The sequence below is a fragment of the Staurois parvus genome, unplaced genomic scaffold (assembly GCF_062004578.1).
Source record: "Staurois parvus isolate SC_StPar_1 unplaced genomic scaffold, SC_StPar_1.0 ptg000425l, whole genome shotgun sequence".
Taxonomy (NCBI): Eukaryota; Metazoa; Chordata; class Amphibia; order Anura; family Ranidae; genus Staurois; species Staurois parvus.
In genome coordinates this window covers 3,159,806-3,172,149 of record NW_028318221.1, presented here as the reverse complement: position 1 = coordinate 3,172,149, position 12,344 = coordinate 3,159,806, and positions in this window count along the sequence as shown.

Below are 12,344 nucleotides of genomic sequence, written 5' to 3'. Positions count from 1 at the left end.
ATTTTGCTATTAAACATGTCCAGTAAAAAAATGTAAAAAATCAACTTTTGTCATAAATTTAGGCCAAAATGTATTCTGCTACATGTCTTTGCTAATAAAAAAACCTAATAGGTGTAAATTAATTGGTTTACGTGAAAGTTATAGCATTTACAAATGGTGGTATATGTACTGGAATTTTTTTTCTACTAGTAATGGCGGCAATAAGCAACTTATAGCGGGACTGTGGAGGACATTCTGACACTGGGGGGAACTGACTTGGTGTCACTGACATCCCCAGTGACACCAATACAGTGATCAGTGCTAAAAAAAAAGCACTGACACTGTACTAATGGCACTGGGCAGGAAGGGATTAACATGAGGGCCGATCAAAGGGTTAACTGTGTGCTGGGAGTGTTTTACTAGGGGGCTGTGTCAATGTGCTTCACTGTAAGCGCACTGCTTTGGATGGCTGTGCTGTGCACAGCCATCCAAAGCAGTGTGCCTGAGCTGACAAGAAGGAGGACTGTTAGTAAACAAAACAGTCCTCCTCCCCATCGGAGATCCTCAGAAATCACCGGACGCCGGCAAGTAATCACTGTCCGGGACCCGGTTATTGACAGCCGTGACCCCTACCTGTAAATGCAAAATCACATATATATATGCACATGATGTTTCGCACCTGTGCTGCCCTGTAGCAGTATTTCTGCTATAGGGTGGTCGGTAAGTGGTTAAGAAGTGGTAAAAACAAATAAAGAGCTAATGCAGTGCTAAATTTACAAATCTAAAATACATATAATATGTGCAAACCAATCCACATATTAATCAATATAACATATGAACCAATCCACAAATAAAAAGTGATGATTAGATCAATATAATAAATGCAGAAAGTCCAATCAATAAAGTGTGTGTCAAATAATGAATAGTATCCCAATAGAAGAATTGGGAAGAATGTTCTTTACATTGGTGGTCAGTGGGAAAAATGCTCCTTCCCTTGGTTTTCATTGAGAAGAATGCTCCTTCCATTGGTGGCCAGTGGGAAGAATGCTTCTTACATTGGTGAAGCGCTAATAATACAGTACAAAACACAAGAAATGTAAAATAAGCATACACACGACAAATACATTGACATAAACAAAGTGACAAACCAAAGTGATGATCCAAACGGATTGCATAAAGTGTTACTGATGGTGAACAGGTACAGACTGTACTCTACCAAGTGAACCCTTTCCCAATAGGGGAAAAATACAAACCAGCCACCCCTGGTCCACTAGGGGACTGATACATAAATCATGTGACCCCCCTATAGGGATGAAAACACGGCAAACCGTGACCAATAAATAAATGAAAAAGATATAATAATAGTGGTCCCTCCTATAGAAATAAATAAATCATGAGTGAAAGTCCAAAAGACACTGTATAAAATCCACAATAGTGCTGGAAGTAACTGTTGGTCAACAGCTGTGTGCTCGTGATAGGTGATCTTCAAACATGATGCAGATAAATCCTAATTGACAGAAATGGCTCCTCACCTCAAAGCGGTGACCACAAAGGCCAACTCGCCTTATGAATACCAATCCAAGGCAACGTCCAGGCCAGGAGGTAGTATGGAATCCACTGCTGCTAGCAATCTCAGGTCACACTCCCCACATAGCATCAAAGATATAAAAACAGGACATCCTCCATAGTGTAAAACCTTTTATTACCATCAATAAGTAAATAAAAATGCCCACTCACATGTAAAAAATGCTAAAAACACGTTACCACCACTTAGTAAGGGTGTACTGCATGGATCAGAGAATGGAGCCAAGACATGCGTCCGACCGGAAGTGGGTCACCAGAAATGACGTACCGACGCGTTGCGTCACGCCCTCATGACTTCCTCAGGGTAGTGTTTTTGGCATTTTTTACATGTGAGTGGGCATTTGTATTTGCTTATTGATGGTAATAAAAGGTTTTACACTATGGAGGATGTCCTGTTTTTATATCTTTAATGCTATGTGGGGAGTGTGACCTGAGATTGCTAGCAGCAGTGGATTCCATACTACCTCCTGGCCTGGACGTTGCTATGTGGGGAGTGTGACCTGAGATTGCTAGCAGCAGTGGATTCCATACTACCTCCTGGCCTGGACGTTGCTATGTGGGGAGTGTGACCTGAGATTGCTAGCAGCAGTGGATTCCATACTACCTCCTGGCCTGGACGTTGCTATGTGGGGAGTGTGACCTGAGATTGCTAGCAGCAGTGGATTCCATACTACCTCCTGGCCTGGACGTTGCCTTGGATTGGTATTCATAAGGCGAGTTGGCCCTTGTGGTCACCTCTTTGAGGTGAGGGGCCATTTCTGCCATTTAGGATTTATCTGCACCGTGTTTGAAGATCACCTATCACGAGCACACAGCTGTTGACCAACAGTTACTTTGCAAGTTGGATATCCATACTGTTTTCCAGCACTATTGTGGATTTTATACAGTGTCTTTTGGACTTTCACTCATGATTTATTTATTTCTATAGGAGGGACCACTATTATTATATCTTTTTCATTTATTTATTGGTCACGGTTTGCCGTGTTTTCATCCCTATAGGGGTCACACGATTTATGTATCAGTCCCCTAGTGGACCAGGGGTGGCTGGTTTGTATTTTTTCCCCTATTGGGAAAGGGTTCACTTGGTAGAGTACAGTCTGTACCTGTTCACCATCAGCAACACTTTATGCAATCCGTTTGGATCATTACTTTGGTTTGTCACTTTGTTTATGTCAATTTATTTGTCATGTGTATGCTTATTTTACATTTCTTGTGTTTTGTGCTGTATTGTTAGCGCTTCACTATTTTTTTTATAATTTATTGCACCTTTTGGAATCAGGTTAGGTGATAGCAGCTATTTGTTTGATCTAATTGTCCCCATTTAAGCGCAGGAGGGTATTTATATATTTTTTTCTTACATTGGTGGTAGTTGGGGAAAATGTACCTTACATTGGCTGTAATTGTAGGGAAAAAAAACTTATATTGGTGGTAAGTGGGGAAAAATGTACTTTACATTGATGGTAAGTGGGGGAAAATGTACCTTACATTGATGGTAAGTGGAGGAAAAAATGTACCTTACATTGATGATAAGTGAAGGAAAACGTACCTTACATTGATGGTAAGTGGGGAAAAATGTACCTTACATTGATGATAAGTGAAGGAAAACGTACCTTACATTGATGGTAAGTGGGGAAAAATGTACCTTACATTGATGGTAAGTGGAGGAAAAAATGTACTTTACATTGATGATAAGTGGAGGAAAATGTACCTTACATTGATGGTAAGTGGGGAAAAATGTACCTTTCATTGATGGTAAGTGGAGGAAAATGTACCTTACATTGATGGTAAGTGGGGAAAAATGTACCTTTCATTGATGGTAAGTGGAGGAAAATGTACCTTACATTGATGGTAAGTGGGGAAAAATGTACTTTACATTGGTGGTAAGTGGAGGAAAAAAATGTACCTTCCATTGGTGTTCAGTGGGAAAAATGCCCTTTCCATTGGTGGTAAGTGGGGAAAAATTTTCCCCAGTTATCGTACATTGATGGTAATTGGGGAAAAATGTATTTTACATTGGTGGTAAGTGGAGAAAAATGTACCTTACACTGGTGGAAAGTGGGGAAAAATGTACCTTACTTTGGTGGTAAGTGGAGGAAAATGTACCTTACAGTGGTGAAAAGTGGGGATAAATGTACCTCATGTCGGTGGTATGTGGAAGAAATTATACAGTACCTTACATTGATGGTAAGTGGGGAAAAATGTACCTTTCATTGATGGTAAGTGGAGGAAAATGTACCTTACATTGATGGTAAGTGGTGAAAATGTACTTTACATTGGTGGTAAGTGGAGGAAAAAAATGTACCTTCCATTGGTGTTCAGTGGGAAAAATGCCCCTTCCATTGGTGGTAAGTGGGGAAATTTTTTCCCCAATTACCGTACATTGATGGTAATTGGGAAAAAATGTATTTTACATTGGTGGTAATTGGAGAAAAATGTACCTTACACTGGTGGAAAGTGGGGAAAAATGTACCTTACAGTGGTGGAAAGTGGGGAAAAATGTACCTTATGTTGGTGGTAAGTGGAGGAAAACGTACCTTAAATTGGTGGTAAATGGAGGAAAACATACTTTACATTGGTGGTAAGTGGGGAAAATGTACATTATAGTAGTGGTAAGTAGGGAAATAGCACCTTACATTGGTGGTAAGTGGGGGGAAATTCCCCATAAATTGGTGCTCAGTGGTAAGAATGCCCCTATAATTGGTTCTCAGTGGTGAGAATGCCCCTAATATTGGCAGTCAGAAAGAAGAAGGCCTATTACATTGGTGGTCAGGGGGAACATGCCCCTAAAACTGATCATGCACTATGCTAATCTGATTGTACAATCTCCTTTAGATGTCCCCTTAACTATGTAACGCAAGAGCTTGCCTTGATACTAATTGAATAGATTATATAGGTTTTCCTCAAATTAAATAATTGTAAATCTAAGGAAGATTGTACAGAAATTGAGTAATCAGATCGTATAGTGTAAAATGTCCCTTACATTGATGGTTAGTGGTAAGAATGCCCTTAACATTGGTGTTCAGTAGGAAAAATGACCCTTACATTAGTGGCCAATGGGAAAAATGTCCCTTATGTTGGTGGTCATTGGTATGAATGTCCCTTACATTGGTGGTCAATGTGAAGAATGCACCTTACATTGGTGGTCAATATGAAGAATGCACTTTACATTGGTGGTCAATGGGAAGAATGCTTCTTAAATTAGTGATCATCGGTAAGACTGCCCCTTAGATCTACTATTACATCATATATCATCTATATAGTGCAAGAGCCTACCTTGATATTATTTAAATTGGATTGTATAGGTTGTCCCCCATATTACATAATTGTGTTAAATCTAGGAAAGATTGTCCAGAGTTTTTACAATCAGATTGTATAATGAATGGCCAGATTTATATTGGTGGTCAATGGAAACAAATGCCCCTTGCATTGGTGGTAAGTGTGAAAAATGCTCTTTCCATTGGTGTTCAGTGGGAAAAATGTCTTTTCCATTGGTGATCTGTGGGAAAAAATGTCCCTCACATTGGCGGCCAGTCGCAAGAATGCCTGTAACATTTCCTGTGGAAAAATGTCCCTTATGTTGGTGGTCAGTAGTAAGAATGCCCCTAACATTGGTGGTCAGTGGGAAAAATGTACCTTACATTGGTGGTCATTATACCACATATCATCCATATAGTGCAAGAGCCCGCCCAGGGCTGGTGCTTCTACTAGGCAAATTAGGCGGCCACCTTGGGCACACTGCCACCTAAGGGAGCCTGGGTGCAGCCAGACCAGCACTCTCTCTGTGTGGAACGCGGCCACGTCATGAACGATCCCTCAGCTGAGAGGAGGGGCGGCAGAGGGGAGGAAGAAAGAACAGAGGAAGATGTCTGGTGTCTGGGGCCAGTGTAGCAGATGAGCTGCCGCTTCTTCCAGTTTTCCTCTCAGACTCAGTCCCTTACTGCAAGCCAGCTGGCTGCTGCTGATCACTCTGAAGTTCCAGCCTTTCTCTTCCCATTCATCAGCGGAGGCAATACTGTGCCTGCGGAGGAAGGTAATGTTCATTCTGATGTCTCGTGTCTGTGTGAGCGTGACCCAGTCGACAGGCCTTCCATCACATGTGCAATGTGTCAGTGAGGGATGACATCATCACGATCCCACAACCTGCTCTTCTAGTGCTGGTTGGGCCTGATGATCTCAGCAGTGTTGATTTTGGTGTGTTGTGTCGGATCTGTCATGGTGTGGGATTGCTCAGTTCCCCATTGCCTGGAGAATTCCAGCCTGGGATCTGTCAGAGTGTGGATTCATCATCCTTCACTCACTGCAACTGTCACCCTGCCACTGCCAGCCAAGTATACAGTCCATTCGTGACACTGATTTTGTCTTTAATATTGGTGCTGGTGTATCTTATGGCACTTATTTTTGCAAATTAAAAGAAATTTAGCAGTTTCACGTTTTGCTGATTTAATACTTTATATTGTTGTATAATTAATTTTTTTTTTTTTGGGGGGGGGCAGGCCAAGTAGATGGTCTTGCCTATGGTGCAAAATAGTCTATCACCGTAGACTATGTAGACTACACCTCCGCAAGATCTCCAAGATGCGGCCTTCCTAACCCTGGAAACCACTAAGCTACTTATTCACTCCCTTGTCATATCACGCCTCCGACTATTGTAACTCCCTCCTCATTGGCCTACCTCATCGCAGGCTATCCCCACTCCAGTCTATCATGAATGCTGCTGCCAGACTCATCCACCTTACTAAACGTTCTGTATCTGCCACCCCTCTCTGCCAATCCCTCCACTGGCTCCCAGTTGCCCAACGGATAAAATTCAAAACACTAACAATGACATATAAAGCCGTCCACAACACTGTCCCAATTTACATAACCAATCTTATCTCTAAATATCACCCAAACCGTACTCTCCACTCCTCGCAAGACCTCCTACTCTCTAGCTCCCTTATCTCCTCCTCCTATGCTCGTCTCCAAGACTTTTCCAGGGCATCGCCCATCCTCTGGAACTCCCTACCCCAATCTATCAGACTATCGCCTACTCTACTTACTTTTAGGCGATCACTGAAAACCTATCTCTTCAGGGAAGCCTATCCCGCCCTCTGCTAGTACTTGAATCCTCTACTCTTCCAACCACTCCATCCCCCACAGTTATTACCTATTTTACCATTCACCCCTCCCTCCTAGATTGTAAGCTCCAAAGAGCAGGGCCCTAAAATCCCTCTTGTATTGAACTGTATTGTTACTGTATTGTATCCCACTATAATGTAAAGCAAACCATTGGCGCTATATAAATCCTGTATAATAATAATAATCACCGGCCCTGAGCCCACCTTGATACTAATTAAAATTGGATTGTATATGTCTGTCCTCATTTTAATTGTAGAGAATCTAAGAATGATTGTACAGAGGTTGCTCAGTCAGATTTATATTGGTGGTCACTGGGAAAATGCCCCTGACTAGTGATGGGCCTAACACCCCCCTGTTTGGTACATGGTAGAACATTCAAACTTACTGAAAGTTTGACCACGACCTTTGAACAGGGACGATTCACTGAGCGGTATCTTACCACATCTGAGTATGCGGTAAGATACCGCACAACTACTAAAATACTGCATGAGTTATATTAAGTCGTGGTATTTTAGTAGTGAAATATTCTTTAATGTTTCAGCTGTCAAAAGAATGGTCGGCATTGCCCGACAATTAAATTTTTTTTTTCAAAACAGTGTGGGGTCCCCCCTCCCATCCTTGGGGTCCCCCCCAAAATCCACACCAGACCCTTATCTGAGCATGCAGCCTGGCAGGTCAGGAAAGGGGGGGACAAGCGAACACCTCCCTCCCTCTTGAACCATACCAGGCCACATGCCCTCAACATAGGGGGTTATTTTGGTGCCAGGGGGGCTCCCCCCCAAAGCACCTTGTCCCCATGTTGATAAGGAGAAGGGCCTCTTCCCCACAACCCTGGCCAGTGGTTGTGGGGTTTTGCTGGTGGGGGTCTTATCGGAACCTGGAAGCCCACTTTAACAAGGGGGCCCCCTGATCCCACCTCCCTATGTGAATGAGTATAGGGTACATGGTACCACTACCCATTCACAAGAAAAAATTGTAGTAAAAAATGACAAGAGACAGTCTTTGACAAGTCCTTTATTAAAAATAAAAATAAAAAAATGTTCCCTGAAGTAGATCCAATGTCAATCACGATGCCCACCCGCCCGCCCGCTGTCACCACCGACTAGAAAAAAAGAAAAAAAAACCCACTCCGCTCTTCACACTAGCTCCCACCATCTGACAGCTGTGCTGTGATGACAGTTCTTAAATACTGTGATGACTTCACAAGTGGGCGGGGTTACCCCACCACCTTGTGACGTCATCATGCATTGTGATTGGCCTGAACTGTTGTCAGGTGCATTGCTTTGGCCAATCACAATGCACTGTCAGCACGCAGTGCATTGTGGGGCACAGCGGGGAATAGCCTGCCGAACACCCTTACAGTTTGTGTGTTCAGCAAACACACGAACGGCCAATGTTCGCGTTGATCGTACGATCAACTAGAACAAAAAGCCCATCACTACCCAAGACAATGGTGGTCAGAGTGAAAATCGTTCCTTACATTCGTGGTCAGAGGGAAAAATACCCCTTAGGCTGATTATATATCTAAATGTACAATTGCTTTTAAATCTACCATCAACTACATCTTTAATCTCTCCGCCCGATTATATATCTGAATGTACAATCGCCTTTAAATCTACCATCAACTACATCGCCCAAATCACTAGCCTTCTAAACGACATATTAGACTGGATGTCACTCCACTTCCTCAAATTAAACTTTGCCAAAACCGAGCTCCTAGTTTTCCCCCCAGCCTGTGCTCCCCCCCCCGACCTCTCCATCGCGACCAACAACGCCACCATCAGCCCCACCCCACAAGCCAGAGTAGTAGGTGTCATTCTAGACTGCAATTTTTCTTTCCAGCCCCAGATCCAATCGCTGACAAATTCATGCAGACTCCACCTCCGCAACATCTCCAAAATACGCACGTTCCTAACTCCAGAAACAACAAAGCAACTCATTCACTCCCTTATCATATCACGAATTGACTACTGCAACTCCCTCCTCGCCGGCCTACCCCAACACAGGCTATCCCCGCTTCAGTCTATCCTGAATTCTGCGGCCAGATTCATCCACCTTACCAACCGCTCCGTATCCGCCACCCCTCTCTGCCAATCCCTCCACTGGCTTCCGATTGCCCAACGCATAAAATTCAAAATACTAACCTTGACGTACAAAGCTGTTCATAATACTGCCCCAAACTACATCACCGATCTGGTATCCATCTACCACCCAAAACGCACTCTCTGCTCCTCACAAGACCTCCTACTCTCCAGTTCCCTGGTCTCCTCCTCCCATGCCTGTCTCCAGGACTTCTCCAGGGCTTCCCCCATCCTCTGGAACTCACTACCCCAATCCATCAGACTGTCACCTACCTTTAGGCGCACCCTGAAAACCCATCTCTTCAGAGAAGCCTACCCCGCTCTCACCTAACTGCTGATCTCCTCCGCTCTCCCCACCACTCCATCCCCCACAGCTATTTCCTCCTGTACCACTCTCCCCTCCCTCCTAGATTGTAAGCTCCAAGGAGCAGGGCCCTCGAACCCCTCGTGTATTTTATTGTATTGTTACTGTACTGTCTCATGTATTGTCTCCCATTGTAATGTACAGCGCTGAGCAAACTGTTGGCGCTATATAAATACTGCGTAATAATAATAATAATAACTATGTACAGGTGAAACTCTAAAAATTAGAATATCGTGCAAAAGTTCATTTATTTCAGTAATGCAACTTAAAAGGTGAAAGTAATATATGAGATAGACTCATTACATGCAAAGCAAGATAGTTCAAGCTGTGATTTGTCATAATTGTGATGATTATGGCTTACAGCTCATGAAAACCCCAAATCCACAATCTCTGAAAGTTAGAATATTGTGAAAAGGTGCAATATTCTAGGCTCAAAGTGTCCCACTCTAATCAGCTAATTAAGGGTTCCTGAGCCTTTAAATGGTCTCTCAGTCTGGTTCAGTAGGAATCACAATCATGGGAAAGACTGCTGACCTGACAGTTGTGCAGAAAACAATCATTGACACCCTCCATAAGGAGGGAAAGCCTCAAAAGGTAATTGCAAAAGAAGTTGGATGTTCCCAAAGTGCTGTATCAAAGCACATTAATAGAAAGTTATGTGGAAGGGAAAAGTGTGGAAGAAAAAGGTGCAGAAGCAGCAGGGAGAGGATTGTCAGGAAAAGGCCATTCAAAAGTGTTGGGGACTTTCACATGGAGTGGACTGAGGCTGGAGTTAGTGCATCAAGAGCCACCACACACAGACGGATCCTGGACATGGGCTTCATATGTTGTATTTCTCTTGTCAAGCCGCTCCTGAACAACAAACAACGTCAGAAGCATCTCACCTGAGCTAAAGAAAAACAGACCTGGTCTGTTGCTCAGTGGTCCAAAGTCCTCTTTTCTGATGAGAGCAACTTTTGCATCTCATTTGGAAACCAAGGACCCAGAGTATGGAGGAAGAATGGAGAGGCACACACTGCAAGATGCTTGAAGTCCAGTGTGAAGTTTCCACAGTCTGTGTTGATTTGGGGAGCCATGTCATCTGCTGGTGTTGGTCTACTGTGCTTCATTAAGTCCAGGGTCAATGCAGCCGTCTACCAGGAGATTTTGGAGCACTTCATGCTTCCTTCCATAGACGAGCTTTATGGGGATGCTGACTTTATTTTCCAGCAGGACTTGGCACCTGCCCACACTGTCAAAAGCACCAAAACCTGGTTCAATGACTGTGGGATTACTGTGCTTGATGGGCCAGCAAACTTGCCTGACCTGAACCCCATAGAGAATCTATGGGGCATTGCCAAGAGAAAGATGAGAGACATGAGACCAAACAATGCAGAAGAGCTGAAGGCCGCTATTGAAGCATCCTGGTCTTCCATAACACCTCAGCAGTGCCACAGGCTGATAGCTTCCATGCCACGCCGCATTGAGGCAGTAATTGCTGCAAAAGGGGCCCAAACCAAGTACTGAGTACATATGCATGCTTATACTTTTCAGAGGTCCGATATTGTTCTATGTACAATCCATGTTTTATTGATTGCATGTAATATTCTAATTTTCTGAGATTGTGGATTTGGGGTTTTCATGAGCTGTAAGCCATAATCATCACAATTATGACAAATCACAGCTTGAACTATCTTGCTTTGCATGTAATGAGTCTATCTCATATATTAGTTTCACCTTTTAAGTTGCATTACTGAAATAAATTAACTTTTGCACGATATTCTAAGTTTTCGAGTTTCACCTGTATTTTAAGAGCATGTCTTGGTATTAATTGAATGGATTGTATAGAATTGTCCTCATATTACATATTTTTAGTAACTCTAAGGAAGATTGTAGAGATTGTTCAATCAGACTGTATTATGCATGATCAGCTTTACATTGGTGGTCAGTGAGCAAGTTTTACATGTGATAGAGATTCTCAAATATCACTGTTTGGTGTTGGGGTGTTTGGCTAACTCTTGCACCAGTTAGGGTCAAAGTGCATGTGTCTATAATCAGAAAGAGATTGCACCAATTTAACCACTTGTTCTCTGGAAGGTTTTACCCCCTTCATGACCAGGGCATTTTTTTGCTATTCAGCACTCTGCTACTTTAAGTGGCAATTGTGTGATCATGCATCACTGTGTGAAAATAAAATTTATAGAATTTTTTTAATCAAGCTTTCTTTTGTGGGTATTTGATCACTACTGGGTTTGTAATTTGTCAAAGACTGAAAATTTTGAAAAAATTACCAAATGTTTTCTACTTTCTGTTCTAAAGCATTTCCCATAAAATAAAATCAAAATAAATCTTCATAAATTTAGGCCAAAACGTGTTCTGCTACATGTCTTTGGTAAAAAAAAATCCCAATAAGTGTATATTAATTGGTTTGTGTGAAAGTTATAGCGTCTACAAACTATGGGACATATTTTTGAAAAGTGATCAATCCTTATCAATCCTATCTCATTTGAGTCTCAATCTGAGGTATTTACTAAGAGGCATGACGAGTTTGCAAAGTTGCAATTTTTTTGTCACAATTTTTGGAAATTGAAGAAATTAATCAGGGTTTTGCCCTAATGAAGTCACGTGGTCCATGACATAATGTTTAGGGCGGAGCCTGAGTGATCACCGACTGGAAGTGACGTCAATCCAGGAGTGAATCCAGAGTGATACCTTTGTAATTGCTTGTACCTTTTTTATGAATGTAAGCACAATTTTAATTGCAGTAAAGCATCCCATCACAATATTGCACTATTGAAGTCATCCTCTCTATTTTTAACATGGCATGGGAGTAACCATACATCGCGAGGGTAAGACGCTCTTAAAGAGATCAGCACCTTATTACCTTGGAGGAACATTTGACAGGGTAGGAGCACCCCTAGTGAGTGGGAGACCACAGGTTTATGGAGGACCCTGTTACATGATACTAACTGGAGAGAATCAAGCTGGATGTGATTTTAGCACAGTAGTGATTGAGAAGATGTGTTTTAGATGCTAATGAAAATTTTTGAATTTGAGTCTCACAACACTTAGTTATGATGTACTGTCATTGTTTATAAACTGATATAGTATGTACTTTATGTGAATGAAGGACACTACTTTTATTACGTTGATATTTAGTTGTTTTGTATGTTATTTCACATTTAAAATTTTGAGATTGGTAGAGCACACACATTTACTATATTTTATTGTATAAGCAA